A 19,331-nucleotide genomic window follows, 5' to 3' on the forward strand; every position below is an offset into this window, starting at 1 on the left:
TTGCTTAATATGTTGCAAAATAATGTAACGTTTTACGGGTTACCTAACGAAAATCCTAATACCCATTTGACAAATTTCTTAGAAATTTGCGACACTTTTAAAATTACTGATGTAACTGCAGAAGCAATCAAACTTCGCCTTTTTCCTTTTACTTTGAAGGATCGAGCCAAAGAATGGTTAACTTCTATGCCAGCCGCATCAATTGAGACTTGGGAGCAATTAGCCCAAGCATTTTTATCAAAAATTTTTCCTTTAGCAAAAACCGCAAGAGTCATTAAAGAGTTAACATCTTTTTCTCAAAATGATAATGAAACTCTTTATGAGGCTTGGGAACGTTTTAAAGAACTTCAACGTTTATGCCCACACCACCAATTGCCCGCTGAACTTTTAATGCAAACATTTTATAATGGACTAAATCCTACAACTAGAGGTTCATTGGACGATATGTCTGGAGGGTTATTCATGAAGAAAACATCTGCCCAAGCAAGAGAACTTTTGGAGGAAATGGCAATCAACAGCAGTATGTGGCCCGCGGAATGTGGACACGTACCATCAGTGAAACCATCATCCTCAACTACTTCATCAGTTAAAGGTATAATGAATCTTGATCCAGTAGCGATGTTGCAAGCCCAATTTTCTGCCTTATCGCACAAAATTGATAGGTTTATGGCACCGTGTGATTCTAATGGTAAGCCAATCCAAACAGATGTGGATTACGAAGGTATGAGTGAAATTGAACATGTAAATTTTGTCCAAGGGCAAAACCAAAATAATAACCCTTATTCCAATACATATAATCCTGGATGGAGAAATCATCCTAACTTTAACTGGAGAGATAATAATAATAATAATGCTACTGCTAATCAAAACCGTACTGCTAATTATCAAAATCAATCCAGAGATACGATTAGCACTTTATCGTCTAAAATCGACAAATTTATTGATGCTATGAGCGGAAAAGTAAGTAATCACGACGATGGTTTTAAACGGATCGAGAATAAATTCGATCAGCTTATTAAAAACCAATCATCTAGCATCCATAATTTGGAGATTCAAATTGGACAACTCGCTAAATCAATTCCATCCCGCAAAGAGGGAAGTCTTCCAAGCCACACGGAAGAAAATCTGAAAGAGCATGTTAAGGCTATCACTCTTCGTTCAGGGAAAAATTACTCAGGCCCGGAAATGCCCGAAAATTCAACTTTACCTGGAACTGATTTATCAAAGCCCAAAGAAGATACATTAAAACAAAAAGATGCACCAATTGACTCTAGTACAAAAACTTTTGTACCCAAACTACCTTTTCCACACAAAGTCCGCAATAAGGACTATGACAAACAACTTTTAACATTTTTAGACAAACTTAAGAATTTGCATATTAATTTAACATTTATGGATGCGATTACACAAATTCCCAATTATGGTAAATTCCTCAAAGATTTAATTTCGAAGAAAATCAGTTGGGAAGGAATTTCATCCATTTCGCTAACTGAAGATTGTAGTTCAATTGTGTCAAGTAATTTGCCCACAAAACTCAAGGATCCCGGATGTTTTACCATTCCGTGTAAATTGGGAGATATTGAATTTCCCAGTTGTCTCTGTGATTTAGGAGCAAGCATTAACTTGATGCCATTATCTATTTTTAATAAGTTAGGCTTAGAAGAAGACATCAAACGTACCAATATGGTTTTGCAATTAGCGGATCAAACCACTGAAAGACCATACGGTATAATTGAGGATGTTTTAGTTAAAGTTGACAAATTTATTTTTCCTACCGATTTCGTTATTTTAGATTTTGCTTATGACATAAATTGTCCGCTAATCTTTGGTAGACCGTTCATGAACACGGGACGTGCTCTAGTTGATGTGTCGGAAGGGAAAGTAGTTTTAAGAATAGGTGATGATAAGATTGAGTTTGATATAAATCAAGCAATGAAATATCCTATGGAGGATTTCGCTTGTATGAAACTTGATTTAATTGAAGAATGTGTAAATGACATTGTTCAAAAAGAAGAAATAATAGAACCTATAATGAGTGAGGAACTAGAAGATAAGGAACCAGAACCTTTGATTCAAGAAGATGGACCAGTTCTGCCTTCAATTATAGTTCCACCTAAATTAGAACTTAAAGAATTACCAAGTCATTTGAGGTATGCTTTCTTAGGCGAAGGCGATTCTCTACCTATTATTATCTCTAACAAATTAACACAAGTCCAAGAAGAGAAATTGAAAGAAGTTGTTAGAAATAGGATAGGAAGTATGGGTTGGCAAATATCAGACTTAAAAGGTATTAATCCGAGCATCGTAATGCACAGAATTCACTTAGAAGAAGATAAGCCACCTAAAGCGGATAGGCAAAGACGCCTAAATCCGAATATGAAAGAAGTAGTAAAAAATGAGATTACTAAACTTCTGGACAATGGAATCATCTACCCTATCTCGGATAGTGAATGGGTTAGTCCAATCCATTGTGTACCTAAAAAGGGAGGCATAACTGTTGTAAGGAATGAAGAAGGTGAATTCATACCTACACGAACCACCACTGGTTGGAGGGTTTGTATAGATTATAGAAATTTAAATAAAGCAACTAGGAAAGAACATTTTCCTCTTCCTTTCATTGATCAAATGATCGAAAGGATAGCTGGTCACGCTTTCTATTGTTTTCTAGATGGTTACTCCGGATTCTTTCAAATATATATTTACCCGGATGACCAAGATAAAACAACCTTCACATGTCCTTACGGAACATTTGCATATAGGAGAATGCCCTTTGGTCTATGTAACGCGCCTGCAACATTTCAACGTTGTATGACTGCGATTTTTAATGATTTCATTGAAGATATCATGGAAGTTTTTATGGACGATTTTTCAGTTTATGGAGATTCTTTTGATTCGTGCCTAGAAAACTTGGATAAAGTTTTGTCTAGGTGTGAAGAAACAAATTTGGTATTAAACTGGGAAAAATGTCATTTCATGGTTGACGAAGGAATTGTTTTAGGTCACAAAATATCTGAAAAAGGATTAGAAGTAGATAGAGCAAAAACTTCAGTAATAGAGAAACTACCCCCTCCAACTACTGTTAAGGGAGTAAGATCATTTTTAGGACATGCCGGTTTTTACAGAAGATTTATCAAGAATTTTTTTGTAATTTCCAAACCACTCACTAATCTACTCATGAAAGATTCTACCTTTGATTTTAATGAAGATTGCGTTAAAGCTTTCGAAACATTAAAAACAGCTTTAGTCAGTGCACCTGTTATTGCTAAACCCGATTGGGATTTACCATTTGAAATTATGTGTGATGCAAGTGACTTAGCTGTCGGATGTGTTTTAGGACAAAGGAAGGATAAGAAACTTCATGTCATTTATTATGCAAGTCACACACTTTCCTGTGCACAATTAAACTACACCACCACTGAGAAAGAAATGTTAGCTGTAGTTTTTGCATGTGATAAGTTTAGGTCATACTTGTTAGGTTCGAAAGTTATTATTTACACTGATCATGCAGCATTAAGATATTTATTTGCTAAGAAGGATGCAAAACCACGTCTAATTAGATGGGTTTTATTGTTACAAGAATTTGATATAGAAATAAAAGACAAAAAGGGAGTAGAAAACCTTGTCGCCGATCATCTATCGAGACTTGAAGATGAGAACGGTCCCATAGGTGAAACTAACGGTATACGAGATGATTTCACTGATGAACATCTCTATCAAATGAAAAGCGTCATGTCACCCTGGTATGCAGATATTGCTAATTATCTTGCAGCCAATATTGTTCCGGAAGGATTAAATTTCCAACAAAAGAAGAAATTTTTCTTCGACATTAAACAGTGTTTTTGGGAAGATCCTTTTCTGTTCAAAACTTGTGGTGAGGGGATAATTAGGAGATGCGTTGGTGAAAATGAATATGAATCCATAATGTCGGAATGCCATTCTAGCTCTTATGGAGGACATAATGGAGCTACCAAAACAGCAGCTAGAATATTTGAATGTGGTTTCTTTTGGCCTACGATGTTTAAAGACGTCCGTTCATTTATTACTCGTTGTGATAAGTGCCAAAGAACAGGAAATCTAGGAAGGAAAGATGAGATGCCCCTCACAACCATATTAGAAGTTAAAGTCTTCGATATGTGGGGAATAGATTTCATGGGACCTTTTCCCCCTTCTAATGGTAAAACTTACATATTAGTCGTCGTTGATTATGTTTCAAAGTGGGTTGAAGCAATTGCAACCCCGACGAGCGATTCTAAAGTTGTTGTTAATTTTCTTGACGATATATTTTGTAGATTTGGTTGTCCAAGAGTCATCGTTAGTGATGGTGGTGCTCATTTCATAAACCGAAGTTTTGAAACGCTTATGAAAAAATATGGAGTACGCCACCGCGTATCAACGCCATACCATCCTCAGTCAAATGGTCAGGCGGAGATATCAAATAGAGAACTCAAATGGATTCTAGAGAAAACAGTTTCATCCTCAAGAAAAGATTGGTCTTGTAAACTAAATAATGCGTTATGGGCATACCGTACTGCATTTAAAACACCAATAGGAATGACTCCATACCGCTTAGTGTATGGGAAGGCATGTCATTTGCCAGTCGAATTAGAACATAAAGCCTATTGGGCTATTAGGGAACTTAACTTTGATTTACGACAAGCAGGTAAGAAACGTTTGCTCGATTTAAATGAGTTAGATGAGTTACGCCATCTATCTTACGAAAACGCAAAAAATTATAAAGAAAAAGTGAAAAAATGGCACGATGCCAAAATTAAAGTCAAACACTTTAATGTTGGGGATAAAGTGCTGTTATTTAATTCACGACTTCGTTTATTTCCAGGAAAACTTAAGTCCAGATGGATAGGACCATATTTAGTCGTCAAAACATTCGATTATGGTTCTTTGGAACTGGAAGGTCCAAACGGAATTCGTTTCAAAGTTAATGGTAATCGATGTAAAATCTATTACGAAAATATTTCACAACTAGAGATTTCGTTCGTAACAAGATTTTCTGACGTATAAATCACTCAGTTTTTCGATCACAGTTCATTTTGTTTTCTTTTTATATTTTTGTTCATTTTATTTTATTTTATTTTATTTTATTTTTATTTTATTTAATTTAATTTTATTTTATTTTTCAAATGCCAATTTTTGTGATTAGATAACTTTATGTTATGATTTATATGCATAAAATATGTTTATTTCATGATTTTAGAATTAATTTTAGGAAATTAGAATGAAATTGAAGTTTCAGGCAATTCTCTGCCGAGAATTTGGAATTCTCTGCCGAGAATTCTATTTTTCAGATTTGTCCAAATAGGTTAGATTTTCTCTGAACTTACCGAGAATTATAAATTCTCTACCGTGAATCAGGACATGGCTTACGACGCCTGATTTCCGCAAGGAAATCAGCGTGTCGCGACCGCGGCTTTGCTATTCTCGGTCGCGACACGCGTAATTCCTGCACACTCAGGTCTGAATCAACCTAAACCTTTCGACAAACCTCTTGACAAATGAAACCTTAAGTTTTTTCATTCCCGAAAGGTGTCATTTTATACCTTTTCATGATTAAAACAACACCTCCTTTCATCTAAAACTCTTATAAATTAATCCTAGAGGATTCAAGTTCTGTTACAATTCTTTTCATCTTTATCAGAACTCTGATTTCTTTAAAACACCATTTTCTATTTAGTACCAGCAACTTTGTTTCATTCAAACAACCACCATGCCTACCAAATACAAAACTTCAAGGCACAAGGCTGCCTCAAGCAACAAACGCCCAGACTTATCCAAGCGATATGGGGCGCCTTTTCCTATCTTCAATCACGATGAAGGTAGGCGTTATTGGAATCACCGTTACAAATTCTTCACCGGAATGTTGTATATGGATGAATTTCTTAACAACCAATTAGGCATTACTGATGACATGAGCCGCTATATGGAACGCCTAGGGTGGACAAAATTCGCCCAAATGCGATTTCCAATAATAGGCGACTGGATACTCGAATTCTTCTGTACCGTGCGTTTCACTAATAAACGACGGGTACGTCTCAGTTTTCATCGAGAAGGCGAAATCTTTACTTTCGGTTATCCCGAGTTGCATGCTTGGTTTGGTTTTCCCCCGAGGGATACAATCAAACGTCATCCTGGAAGAGACATGACATCCTCGGACATTTGGAGAATGCTCACTGGATTCTGGCGATTCAATTCAAAACTCGCCTATAATCACTCTTTTCGCTCCAACTCCATGCTGTATCTGCACAAATTCCTGTGTCACAGTTTATTCGGTCGCACGTTCAGTAGTGTGGTCCGTGACATAGATCTCTATGTCCTTGGAGATATATTCCAGGGAAATGCAGTAGATTCTTCAAAGATTCTGATGGAGGGTCTTATCGCCGCTTCTCGATCCAAGGATAAAAAGATTGGGTTCGGCAATATAATCTGTGGAATAATTCTCGATACAAAGGGTACCATTGATGTTCCCTGGAGTGATGATGAATTCTTCCCGACAATTGACTATGAGTTTCTCGAGCACGAAGGACTTGTAAAACGTGTCTTTCGAGCAGGACCTCACTTTCTGTCTGCACCGAAACGTGAAACTTTCGTGCAGTTTCAAATTGATCGTATTAAGGCTAGAAATATCCCACTTGATAGGGATGAGTATATAGAATAGTTTAGGTTTATATGTTTTCTTTTTGTAAATATTTTATGTGTTTTTGTATTATTTCATTTCATTCTTTGTTTTTATAGTTTGTTTTATTCAATAAAGTTCTATTTCATTTTAGTTCATTTACTATTTTTACAAGGTTAGATATATGTTTTATTACATTTCTTATATAATCATGGTTAAATCTATATAAAATCTATAATATTGAATAAATCATGGTTTTCTTAATTAACACATATATTCACACTTAATCCAATTTTCACAAACTTCATTCATTGAGTTTAAAACATTAATTCATTCAAGTGACTAAGTTCCTATAATTAATATATATTTATATGCACTTATTATGCACTTAATATGATTCGTTTAACTTATATGAATAAATGAACATTTAAGTTTCATTAATTATTCATAAACCAATTTATTACACTTTAATTCAATTTATTAAGGTTAAACCTTTGGTTTTCCTTGCAATTAATGTCATTTATTTTAGTTTTTAAGTGCAGGGACACTTTATATTAAGTTCAGGAACCAAATCATCAACAAAATTGCACAAACCATGTCAAAAGGCACCCAAATAGGCCATTTTGACCAATTCTCTACCGAGAATTAATAATTCTCGGTATGAGCAGCAAACTTGGACGAATTTCAGGAGAAAAATTCTCTGAAAATCGCTTGCCGCGGCCGCGGCTTTGCTATTCACGGTCGCGACACGCGTGATTTATGCCCTATTGATTCCGATTTTGCCAAAATTTTTACCTATTCCTATTCCTATTCTACCTATACATTCACCTAATCACCCTATATAACCCTACCTCTTACACAAACCTCACATCACCTCTATTTTTACCCAATCCCTTACTCCAAACTCTTCCCCAAAAATCTACTTTTACTCTTCCCAATTTATTCACTCCAATTTCTATCCTCTTTTCTATTCAATCACTTCCATATTCCAAACCCCAAACTCATCTTCAAGCTTTACTCTTTCTCTCAATTCCTTCTTCTTCTTCTTCTTCTTCTCAAACCCTAAAAACACTAAACACCATCACCATGGTTAGGACTAAGCGTGTTGGTAACAAGCCCGCTATTATGGAAGCTAATCGCCTTCGGGTTTAATGTGGAGCTTATTTTGACATCGCTTCGGAGGAAGAAGCCGCTCGTTTCAAACATTTTTCACAAGCCGACCGCCAATTTGTGGATATGCACTTCTTAGACTTCCATTCGGTAAGAACATTGAATTTCTCTACTCGAATTGATGCTTTTATTGAGGCGTTGGGTTGGCAAGAATTCGTTAATATGTGTTTTCCGCATATTAATGAATATGTGGTGAAATTTTTGGTCACCTTGACCATGAATAAGAAGAAAACCTCAATCTCTTTTAGGAATAATGGTATCACATACACCATTGATTATGATGCAATGGGAAATATGTTTGGTTTCCCTACCTCTAATTTTTATGATAAGCCTAAAGATTTTGATAATGATGCGGTTTGGCAAACTCTTTCGGACCAAGACTATTTTAATTCCAAGAACACTTCAAGCAAGTTGATTAAGGACAATTGTGTGTTCTTCTTTCACAAATTTTTGAGTTTCTCCTTGTTTGGTCGTGTTGAGAGTTCAAAGGTTCAAGTTCGGGATTTATATGTTTTGGATAGCTTGTTTAAAGGTTTGAGGATTGATAGCATTGGTATGTTGTTCGATAATTTGTTCCGTGCTTCGAGGGCTACTACCATTCAGATCCCTCTTTGTAATTTTATCACCGCTATTGTGTTGGGAGCTCGGGGTGAATTGGCTGATTTTGACATGTCCACCTACCGTGGGTATGTTCCACTTTTGGACATCTCGGCTCTTGAGCGAGCTCATTTATTGCTACCACAAGGTCCCCCCGTCTTTATTTCGTATGCCTCCCGTATTGCCCACCTTCGTGACACTATGGGTGGTGGCGCTTCAAGTTCTCAATTTTCAGGTACCGAAGGCGGCGGAGAGGCGGTAGGAGAAGAAGATGAACCTCAAGCTCAACCACAACCCCAAGCACCTCAAGCGGATGATCCGGTGGATTTGTGGAGGATTTTGAACCAAATCAATTCCAACAATCGTCAAATGAACTTGATAATTGATGATTTGGTGGAAAACAATATGGTGATGAATGATAACCTCAACCTTTTGAGGCGTGAGCATCGATCGACTCGGCATCGGATGCTTTCCTTTTTCCGACGCCGAAATGTGGAGACTTCACCTACACCTCCGGATTCCCCGCCTCAAGCATAGGTTGTTTTCTTTCATTTTATTTCTATCTTGTTATATTGTGGTACAATTTTCATTTTCCTATGTTTGGTACAATTTTTCATTTTATTTTATTTTATTTTTATTTTATGTTGAATGTTTCATTAGCTACAATTTCAATTCTTTGTTTCATATGCCTTATTTCGTATTTATTTTTTTTTTCTCCATTATTTTTGCACCCATGAGGACATGGTCCAATTTAAGTGTGGGAGGAGACATACATATATCAATTTCTATACAAATACGAATAAATGCAACGAAGATATTATTTTGCAAAACGAAAAAAATGCAACGAATATTAATTTTTATGCAAATGCAACACTAATGTATAGCAACACATTTTCATATATTTATAAATTAACCATAAGTTAATATGATTATTTGTTTAGGTTATCATTATCGTTAGAAATAATATTTCTATACGGGTAATATTTTTCAAAATTTTCACAAATCTCCGATACGATTTTAAGTAAAATTGTCTCGAGTGAATGTATTTAAGTAAATAAATTCTTTATTTCAATCTCTATTTTATATCATGCAATTCATGATACAATAAATCTTATTTTAAGTTTTCAATTAGGTTTATAGGCATTAAATTGAACTAACAATTTTAGCTCGGTTTGATTTCGTCTTACATTAACACCAATTGAAGTTTTTAAGGAAACTTTAGCCATAATACATGTTGAATTTTAGGTCAATATAGGATGAATGTGCTATCTTTCTTTTTCCCAATTTCAATTTATAATTCATATTAATTAATCAATTAGTTATAATTCTTAACTTTTGGCCACGATTGAGACCAACCTTATCACAATCGAGGTATGAAAGGGAAGAAAATTAAGTACCGTTTACTTTTGACCACGGTTGCGACCACCCTTATCATAATCGAGGTATGGAAGGAACGTTTAAAGCAAAAATTAAAGCGTGTAAAAGTTTAAAGTAACGATTGCGTCCACCCATGGCATGGTCGGTACCTCTTAAGCAAACACAAAGCAATAACATACGTATAAAGTTACGATCAAGACCACCCTTATCTCAGACGTAACTAAGCAAATAAATTAATCCTAAGTACTTATTTAAATATATAATATATCTCATATATTAGTTTAGGTTTGGGAAAAGAAATTTTATGCTTTGAAATGCCTTGAGACGAAAGACTCAAAAACATGCGTGCTTATATCGTCCCGAATGCTTCAATTCAAAATTGGAAATACAAGACAAATGATATATCGTATTTATACTAAGTTAGTTTGATGTTTTGCGTATAAATTTGCTATGCGAAGCTAGTCTTTTCGGCTTAACTAATTCACAAGGTAATACAGAGATATATGTTTTATTTTTATAAAGAGATTAGTTAAAGAATAAATTCAGTGAAATTTTGCTCGGGACTAGCAAAAGATTAAGTGTGGAGATTTGTTAAGCCCAAAATATACCTAAAATATCATCGTTAATTACATCAATATTGCTACGAATTTATGCTATTTATAACTGTTTAGGAAGCTTTTACTCTCGAATATGTTTCTTTCTTGTAAGGTACATAAATATTTGGTAAAATCCAAATAGGAACGAAAAGAGCTCGAAAACAGAAGAAAAACCCTACAAAAGGAGTCGAAGACGACAGAAATTAATAACGCCAAATCGAGGACGCGAACGAAAGCTGAAAAACAAAAAAACGTTCCGTGCCGCGACCGCGGCCCCTAAATTCACGGTCGCGACACGCGTTCCCCAGCTTTTCCTTCCTTCGTTTGAAGACCAATTGATGCTCCCCCATTCTCGGTAGAGAATTTAAGATTCTCGGTACGAGCAGGAGATTTTAGAAGCCTAGTTACACACTTTCGTTTTCGACGAAACGCGATCGTTCGGGTGGATAAAGACGTCCTTTCGCAACGGACACGATCCTTCACAACGGACACGACACTTCAATCAAGACTCTTCAACATCTATAAATAAAGAGTTGATGGAGAGTTGAAGATATGTAGAAAAAAGAGATTAGCATAGAATTTATGCAGAAATTCCGAATCAAGTGATTCAGAAGTTAGATTGCGATTCTGTAAAAAGCAATATGCTGTACACACATTGTTTATTCAATAATAACAAGTTTAGTAGCGTTTAGAATTGTTCCAGTTTAGTTTTCATTTTGGCAGTAGACCGACCCAGTCTCTATTACGAAGATTCAACGAGAAGATTGAGTAGAGGATCCGCCCCTGAGCCTGACAAACTCTAACGAAACCCAAGGAAAGGATTGATCAACCCGTTCACTTGCAAGCCGTCGAATGTTTCCATGCTCCATGTTCTCTGTAAACTTTTATCAATTTATATTTCATCTAATAAAGTCTGTTCTATTCGATAGATTTTTATGCAGCACTTATGGTAACCAATCCACTAAAGTGACTGCCGGTGTTTTCATTAAAATGTATTTAATCCAAAATCTTTACAAGGAAACTTTGTTGAACACTTAGGCAAATTATTATCTCAAAAGAGTTTTAATTTGATTAAGGGCAACTATCCCGAAAGGGTTTTGTCATGTTCAAAGCCAATTAATTAGAGGTTCCGTCATTTATTTCATCCTTATAATTCGTATAAAGTTTAAAGTTGTTTTCTTTGCTTAATGCAAACGAATACATTCGTTTACTTTTCTAAAAAGTACTAAAAGTTCCTATCTTGCAAATTCATTCTTAAATCAGAATATTTTCTAACATTTTCATAATCTAATCTAATTCTCATTCTAGCAATTTCAAAACTAAAACCGATTAAACGATTTTTCCATAATATAAACCTTAAAGTAAATTTAACCGATTGTAAATAAGTTTTGTTAAAAAAAACGTTCCCTGTGGGATCGATATCTTTTATTACGACAAGCGTATACCGTGCACTTGCGGAAATTGCTCAACAGAAGGGAGTTATGGTCTTCTCTTTATAGTTGTGCCTTTCCAAATAATAATTGGTTGGTGTTTGGGGATTTCAATGCTATTACTGGCTCTCATGAGAAGCTTGGTTCCCCTCCTGCTGCTGGATCCTGTAGGGAATTTAGGAATTTCATTAATGATTGTGATCTTATTGATATTGATACTTTGGGTCAGAGGTTTACTTGGACCAATGGTCGGCATGGGGTGGCTTATGTTGAATGTCGTCTTGATAGAGCTTTAGTGTCCGAGGGCTTTTTAGATTCTTGGGACTCTATCTCTTGCACGGCTTTGGCAAGGTATTGTTCTGATCATTGCCCAATGATCCTTCAATGCAGAATTGGGGAATCAAGGATTGCTAGGTTCATATTCCATGCAATATGGACCACTAATGATACTTTAAGGGGGTAATTGCTAATCACTGGATTGGATCCCACATCTCTCTTCCTCCTGCTCAACTATTATGTCATAAACTTCGCACTCTTAGGCCTATTCTCAGAGACTGGAATAAAAACGTGTTTGGCAAAATTGATTCTAATATCCATCTGGCTGAAGTTCATTTTGCAGATATTCAAAAACAAATTTGTGAGCAAGGTTATACTCTGAAGTTGAGTAGTGCTGTTTTTGCCGCCTGCTCCAACCTAGATTTACAACTTCTTCGGCAGGAGATGATGTACAGAGAGCAAAGCCGTGTTAAGTGGCTTAAAGCAGGGAATAGGAACACTAGTTTTTTCCAAAGGTCTGCTAGAGTTAGAAAGACTTGGGCCGACATTAATCATTTAAGGATCGGTGATGAGGGTCCCACTTCTGACACGATTAGATTATCTGATCATGTAATTGAGTATTTCTCTAATCTCTTTCGTAGTTCTAGGGAGAATATTGATCTTTCTCCAATTAATGAGGTAATTCCCAACTTAGTAACTCCTTTGGAAAATGAGGACTTAATTTCTAAACCCTCCTTTGAAGCTATTAAAGCCACGGTCTTTTCCATGGATCCTGACAGTGCCCCTGGCCCTGATGGTTTTGGAGGAACTTTTTATCGTTCCTTTTGGGATATTGTTGGGCAGGATGTTTGCAATATGGTTCAGACTTTCTTTGATCATGGTTGCATCCTTCCTGGTTTAAACTCTAGTATTATGGCTCTTATTCCTAAAGTTGATGAAGCTGACAGAATTGAGAACTTTCATCCAATTGTGATGAGTAACTTTGGTTTCAAAATTATCTCAAAAATTCTTGCCGATCGCCTTGCAGTTATTGCTGCAAGAATTGTTTCTCCCAACCAGTATGGTTTCCTTAAAGGTAGAAGCATTCATCAGTGCACTGCCTTAGCTTCTGAGGGAGTTAATATGCTTGACAGAAAACGTTTTGGAGGACACATGGCCTTAAAAATTGATATTCGTAAGGCTTTTGATACTCTAGATTGGAACTTCCTATTGGATGTGCTGGATTCCTTTGGTTTTTCTATCACTGTTAGGGATTGGATCCTTAACATTCTGGCATCCGCTCGTATTTGTGTGATGATTAATGGTTCTCCAAAGGGTTACTTTTCGTGTTCTAGAGGAGTTAGACAAGGGGATCCCCTGTCTCCTCTTCTTTTTGACATTGCTGAAGATTTTTTCTCTCGCTGGCTTGCTAAAATGGTGAGGGAGGGTATTTATTCTCCTATGTATTATTCTGGTGGGAATCCTTTCCCCTCTCATCTTCTTTTTGCTGATGACATGCTCATTTTTGGAGTGGCTTCCTTGAGCAACTTGCATGCACTCAAGGATTTCTTCCGGTTCTATGGAATGATCTCCGATCAGCGGGTTAGTTTGGACAAATCTGCTGTCTTTTTTGGTTCACATGTGAGTCAGCCAAGGAGGGTTCGTCTTGCTCAATATCTTGACATCCGCTTGGAGTCTCTCCTTTTCAGTTACTTAGGAGTCCCTCTATTTATTGGAGCTCCAAGGGCTCGTCATCTCAGCAGCCTTGTAGACAAATTCCTCTCTCAATTTAGCAAGTGGAAAGGTAGCTCTTTATCCTTTGCAGGGCGTTTAACTCTAATTAAGTCTGCTATTACTGGATCTTTGGTTCATTCATTCTTGATCTATAAGTGGCCAGTGGGATTGTCGAATAAACTTAATAGAAGTGTTAGGAACTTCCTTTGGACGGGCTGTATTGATCAGAAGAAGCTAATCATGGTTCGCTGGCAAACTTGTTGCAAAAGCTTGGAGGGTGGAGGATTGGGCATTAAGGACTTTAGGATCTTTAATCAGGCTCTTTTGGGTAAGATGTGTTGGGATCTAATTCAAGGCACCAATTTTGCTATTTCTCTGATGAAATCTAGATTTATGGCTGGCTCTGGTTTGCCTAAAGCTACCATTGCTCCTTCCTCAATTTGGTCTTCTTGTAAATTTGTTTATTCTTCCATTTGGGACCAGACCTTTTGGTGGATTGGCCAGTCTTCTAAGCTCAATTTCTGGACTGATCGGTGGATAATTCCATCGGTGGCGGACAGATTGGGTCTTGATCTTCAGGAAAAGCGTTCGCGCTATAATTCTGTTGATGACTTTTTGGTAAATTCGGAGTGGCTTGAATTAGGTACTCTACCTTCGGTTGTTCAAGATAGTATTCGATCTATTCATCGGGGTAGGGATGTTATTGATTTCTGCGCTTGGCAACCCTCTGCGAAGGGAACTTTCTCTGCCAAAGAATACTATTCAGTTATCAGTCCTAGTTCCTCCTCGGTGGACTGGTATAAATTTGTTTGGAATGCTCACACTCCCCTTCTCGTTCATTTACTTTCTGGAGGGTTTTGCATGGCCGGGTTCCGACTCACGACCTCCTGCAGCGCCTTGGACTCTCCATTGCCTCTTGTTGTGCTCTTTGTGGCAGGGATGCCGAGGCCATTAACCCTTTATTCATTAGTTGTTCTTTTGCAGATTCGCTTTGGAGGGCCCTAGAGATTCATTTTGACTGCTCTTTACCTCGATATGCCCATTTCATCCATTTCTTCAGCAATCTTCGTAGCATTCATTTTGGCTCCCAGGTGTCGACAATCTGGCGTGTTGCCGTGATCACTTGCATCTAGGAAATCTGGCATTATCGGAATGAAGCAATCTTTAAGAATGTTTCTCCTTCTATTCAGCACTCGAAGATCAACCTATTTCGAATGATTCGTGAATCCTTTGCCTCTTCTAAAGATTTTTGCTCTTCGCGGAGAGATGCTGTTATCTTATCCAGTCTTCTGGCTTCTCCTAGGTCGCCTCATGCTCCCAACATTATTCCGGTCCTTTGGCTTAAACCTCCTTCGAGCTGGGTTAAAGTCAATATAGACGGCTCTGCTTTTGGCACTCCTGGCGAGGCTGGAGCACGAGGTATTTTTCGCAACTATCGATGTTTTCCCAAAGGTTGTTTTGCTTTTTCTACCCCTCCTTCTTTTGCTTATATGGCTGAATTGAGAGCCGCTATTTTTGCAATTGAACTTGCTTGGGAGAAAAATTGGCATCAGCTTTGGGTTGAGTCAGACTCAATATACGTAGTTAATCTGCTTAGACATCGTTCCATGGATGTTCCTTGGAGTATTCGATAAGAATGGTTGCACTGTTTCAGTATTTGCTCTAGAATGAACATTCTCTTTTCTCACATATTTAGGGAAGGAAATAGAGTTGCTGATGCTTTGGCAAAGTTTGGAGTTTCTTCTTCAGTGATCAATTGGTGACCTTCCGCTCCTGCTTTTTGCCAGAGGTTTATCAATGATAACATTTGTAATATTTCACAATTTCGTTTCTCTTGATTTCTCTGAACTTTTCTCCTCCCCCATTCTTTTTGTTTGTTCTCCTTCCTCTCTTCTTGTTCAAACACTCATTTTTTCCCTTTTTAATATATTGAGGGTTTGACTGTTCATGGGCCATGGGTGCTCACCCCGTCCTTGTTCTGTCTCGTCCCAATTTTTATATAAAAAAAAACAATATCATGGAAAATGTATTTGTTTTATCAAACTAATTTTATTTTTTACATATATCTCAACTACTTTTAAATTATTTATTAATTAATATGAAAATGCATTACAATTGACACCCTAAAATCTATTAAACATTTAATTAATTAATAATAAATCATATTAACTGCTATGCACTCTATATAATTAAATTTAGTTCGAACATATATAATAACTAATTGTTTCCTTGTGCAAGCCATTTACTTTTGGTTAATGTTTATTTTGCACCCAATTAAAGTATTTAGTGAGGGTTAATACACATATTTGCCCCTGTGTTTTCGCGGAAAAACAGATTTACCCTTAAATCAAATAAACCCACAAAACTATCCCTGGATTTTCCATAAACCTGCAATTATACCCTAATATGACGGAGCTGCTAAACGGCGATGACATCAAACCTTCTTGTCTCCAAAAAAAATTGGATGCCGACAATCAAAATTCATTTGGTTTCTTATTGTTTTCTATTGGTATTGCTTTTGGATTAATTAGGAGGTTTAGACGCCATTTTATTAGGTTGATTGAGCTTTTATGAAAATGAATTTTGACAAATCTGTTCTTCTAACTTGCTTTTAATCGAAATTGAATGTGCATATTTTTTCTGTTTGTGATTGGTTGTTCTTTTATGAAGTTTTTCTAGAGATAAGAAGGTTTGATGTCATCGTCGTTTAGCAGCTCCGTCAGATTAGGATATAATTGCAGGTTTATGGAAAATTCAGGGATAGTTTTGTGGGTTTATTTGATTTAAGGGCAAATCTGTTTTTTCGAGAAAACACAAGGGCAAATATGTGTATTAACCCTATTTAGTGAGCTTATCTTTTATTCGGATAGTAATTCTTTTTTTTTTTGCTTGGTAGGAGGGGCTCAAAGCCCCGGAACAGACACAAAACCACTTAAGCTCGAGTTCTTCTGGGAGTCCCCGATCCGAAGTTATCAGCAATCAGGAAATCATGAAGGCCTGCAGGGGGCTCATCACACTCGTGATACCCTAAGTTCATAGAACCTGCGAATTTCGCCAACCAGTCTGCTGCTTGATTCCCCTCTCGAAGAATATGAACAACAGTGACTTCCCAATTCCTTCTCAGACGTTCTTTGCAATCCTCAATAATCCAACTATACCTGTGCTGACTTCGATCCGGATCCTTCATTAGCTGAATTACTGTCATGGAATCCACTTCGAAAACCATTCTCCTCGATCCGGATAGTAATTCTAATTTCCAAAAAATACTTTTATGTTGTTGCATTGCAAAATAATTGAAATAAATGAAGTTAATTAGGAGTTTTAATCATGCGAATAGTTTTCTATTGTAGTAGTTTACTTTAAATTGATTATTTATTTCTATACAATATTGTTGAACTTTAAATACTTTACCAATTTATATTGACACGGTGTAATTAAAATAGTTTATTTATATATTTATTGTTGATTTTTTTTTTTATAAATTTAGTATCTATATATTATATTTATATACTATAAAACAGTAACGATGGAGCTGAGGTGTCACCTCCTCATTTTTTACGGATTAAAATTAATGTTTAATTAATTTAACATTATTTATTAAAACATTTTACATTCTTATCCCTTCAATTCAGATTATTTTCATAATTAATATTATTCATAAACTATTGTATTTATTTAAACATAATTAATCCGGATAAAATTCAGTTTTCAAATTTCAATCATAATTAGTTATCACACACATTCATTATATAATTAATGGAAAGAAATAATTATAAAAAATTGGGAATAACAATAAAGAAAATACTATAAAAATGGAAGAGTAACTAACTATGGAAAACAAATAATTAAGTAACGAAATCACAATATAGGAAGTATAATTGAAATCAATCTCTACAAGGGAGATACAGATCTTCTTTAAAACCCAAAATCCATGATACCTCGAGGTAGAGAGCAGTAATGGTATCATCGACAATTTCCAAGACAAGGAAGGTATCATTTTTCTTGCTATTTTCTTTCTTCTAATAGGTAATTAGTTTCTTCAATCTTAGCTTAGTTATAAGTTCTCTATCAATTAATCTGAAATTTAATGATGTTTGAATAGTTATTTCACCGGACTAGCATCAATCTTTCCGACCGTACCTTGGTTGATTACAATATACAAAAAGGTTTGCTATCTATTTCCATTATCAATATTTAAGTTTCCTCTGAGCTTAATAATGCTTGCTTTTGCTTTTGTATTCTTCAAAGTCACTTTCTGATTAGTATTTCTCTATTGATTATATCATTTTAGCTGGAAATTTGGACGATTTAAGCTTCACAACTTTGAAACTTCTTTCCTTTTGAATGCTTATGTCTTATGTTCATTAACTTGAATTGTTTTTTTTTTTATATGGTACTAAACAGGTGAAATCAGACTGTTGCTTCTGATTGTTCAATATTCTAATTTTTTTATCAATAAAGCAAATTCTATATTATTTTTTGTCAATTTCTAACTGTTAAGGGAATATATCCTGATTTTACTTTTCATTCTATTCATATTTTTTGTCCAAATATTTTTATGGTCAATCACTTTGAAAAATTTGCTGCAATATATATGTATTTCTTTATTTCTATACAGTTCTTCTTCTTCCATGTATTATGTTTTTCTTTTATTGATCTTATGGTTTTTCTTTCGTAATGTGCAATTATTATTTTTATGGGTATATAATATTTCCTTTTATTTTCTTCGTTTTCTATGGTCGTAGTGGCAGTGAAAAAAAAAAAACAAATAAACAAAGAACATGAGTCGTGAATTAAAATTTATTGTCCCAAGTCCATATTTTAATTTCTTCATTTAAACAAAAAGATATCAATAGATAATGGCCACCAAAATCTAATGGACGTGTCAATTGGAGTATTAAGTAATGTTTGACAGTTTTAGAATCAATCAAACACTTATGAGATACTGTTTGGTTCCTTTATATTCTTAAGTTATTTTGATAGATATTTAGTTTAATACTTTACAAGATAATACAATATAGATAGATAATATCAAGTTATATATATATATATATATATATATATCAAAAATCAAATAATAAAAATATAAAAGTTAGGCGATATATAGATAAATATCAAATTATCTATATTAAAATCAAAGATAAAATGCATATACGAGCTTTTTTATTAATTCATCTTTTATTGTTTAAGTCTTTAAGTCTTTAATCTTTCAAATGAATACGCCAAGTCATTAATTAATTATATTTTAACATATTAAGTCTCTATTTTTTTTGAATCAAAGATAACGATAAATTAATGAGCCAAATCTTGTCAAAATTGTACAATGAAACAGAAACAAAACTCGGTAATAAATTAAAAAAAGAAGGGCAAGTGGATAAACGAGAAGACTATGCTAACACATGTGTCATCTCATTCGCTTGCCGCCGTATCCATTTGACTGAGTAAGAGTCATTTGAAGTGAGAATCGATCGTATTTGAATAATTCTATCCCCAAATTCAGAATCATCAACAGATGTAGAATTTATAGCATCAATCACTTGTTTA

The 19,331-nt window shown here is 35.3% G+C and overlaps 1 long non-coding RNA gene and 1 other non-coding gene across 3 annotated transcripts; one reads left to right on the forward strand and one right to left on the reverse strand.

The window, feature by feature from the left end:
• Positions 1-267: 267 nt before the first annotated feature.
• Positions 268-374, reverse strand: LOC136234288 (small nucleolar RNA R71). The gene has a single exon (XR_010691179.1). It is a non-coding gene; the product is annotated as a small nucleolar RNA R71 (small nucleolar RNA).
• A 17,261-nt stretch (positions 375-17,635) lies between these two features.
• Positions 17,636-18,314, forward strand: LOC136234265 (uncharacterized). 2 transcript variants are annotated; one of them, XR_010691167.1, is made up of 3 exons: positions 17,636-17,777; positions 17,890-17,953; positions 18,192-18,314. It is a non-coding gene; the product is annotated as an uncharacterized lncRNA (long non-coding RNA). The 2 variants fall into 2 exon arrangements; XR_010691166.1 differs by having other exon boundaries at positions 17,890-18,314.
• Positions 18,315-19,331: the final 1,017 nt, after the last annotated feature.

This window comes from Euphorbia lathyris, chromosome 6 (assembly GCF_963576675.1).
Source record: "Euphorbia lathyris chromosome 6, ddEupLath1.1, whole genome shotgun sequence".
NCBI classification, from domain to species: domain Eukaryota; kingdom Viridiplantae; phylum Streptophyta; class Magnoliopsida; order Malpighiales; family Euphorbiaceae; genus Euphorbia; species Euphorbia lathyris.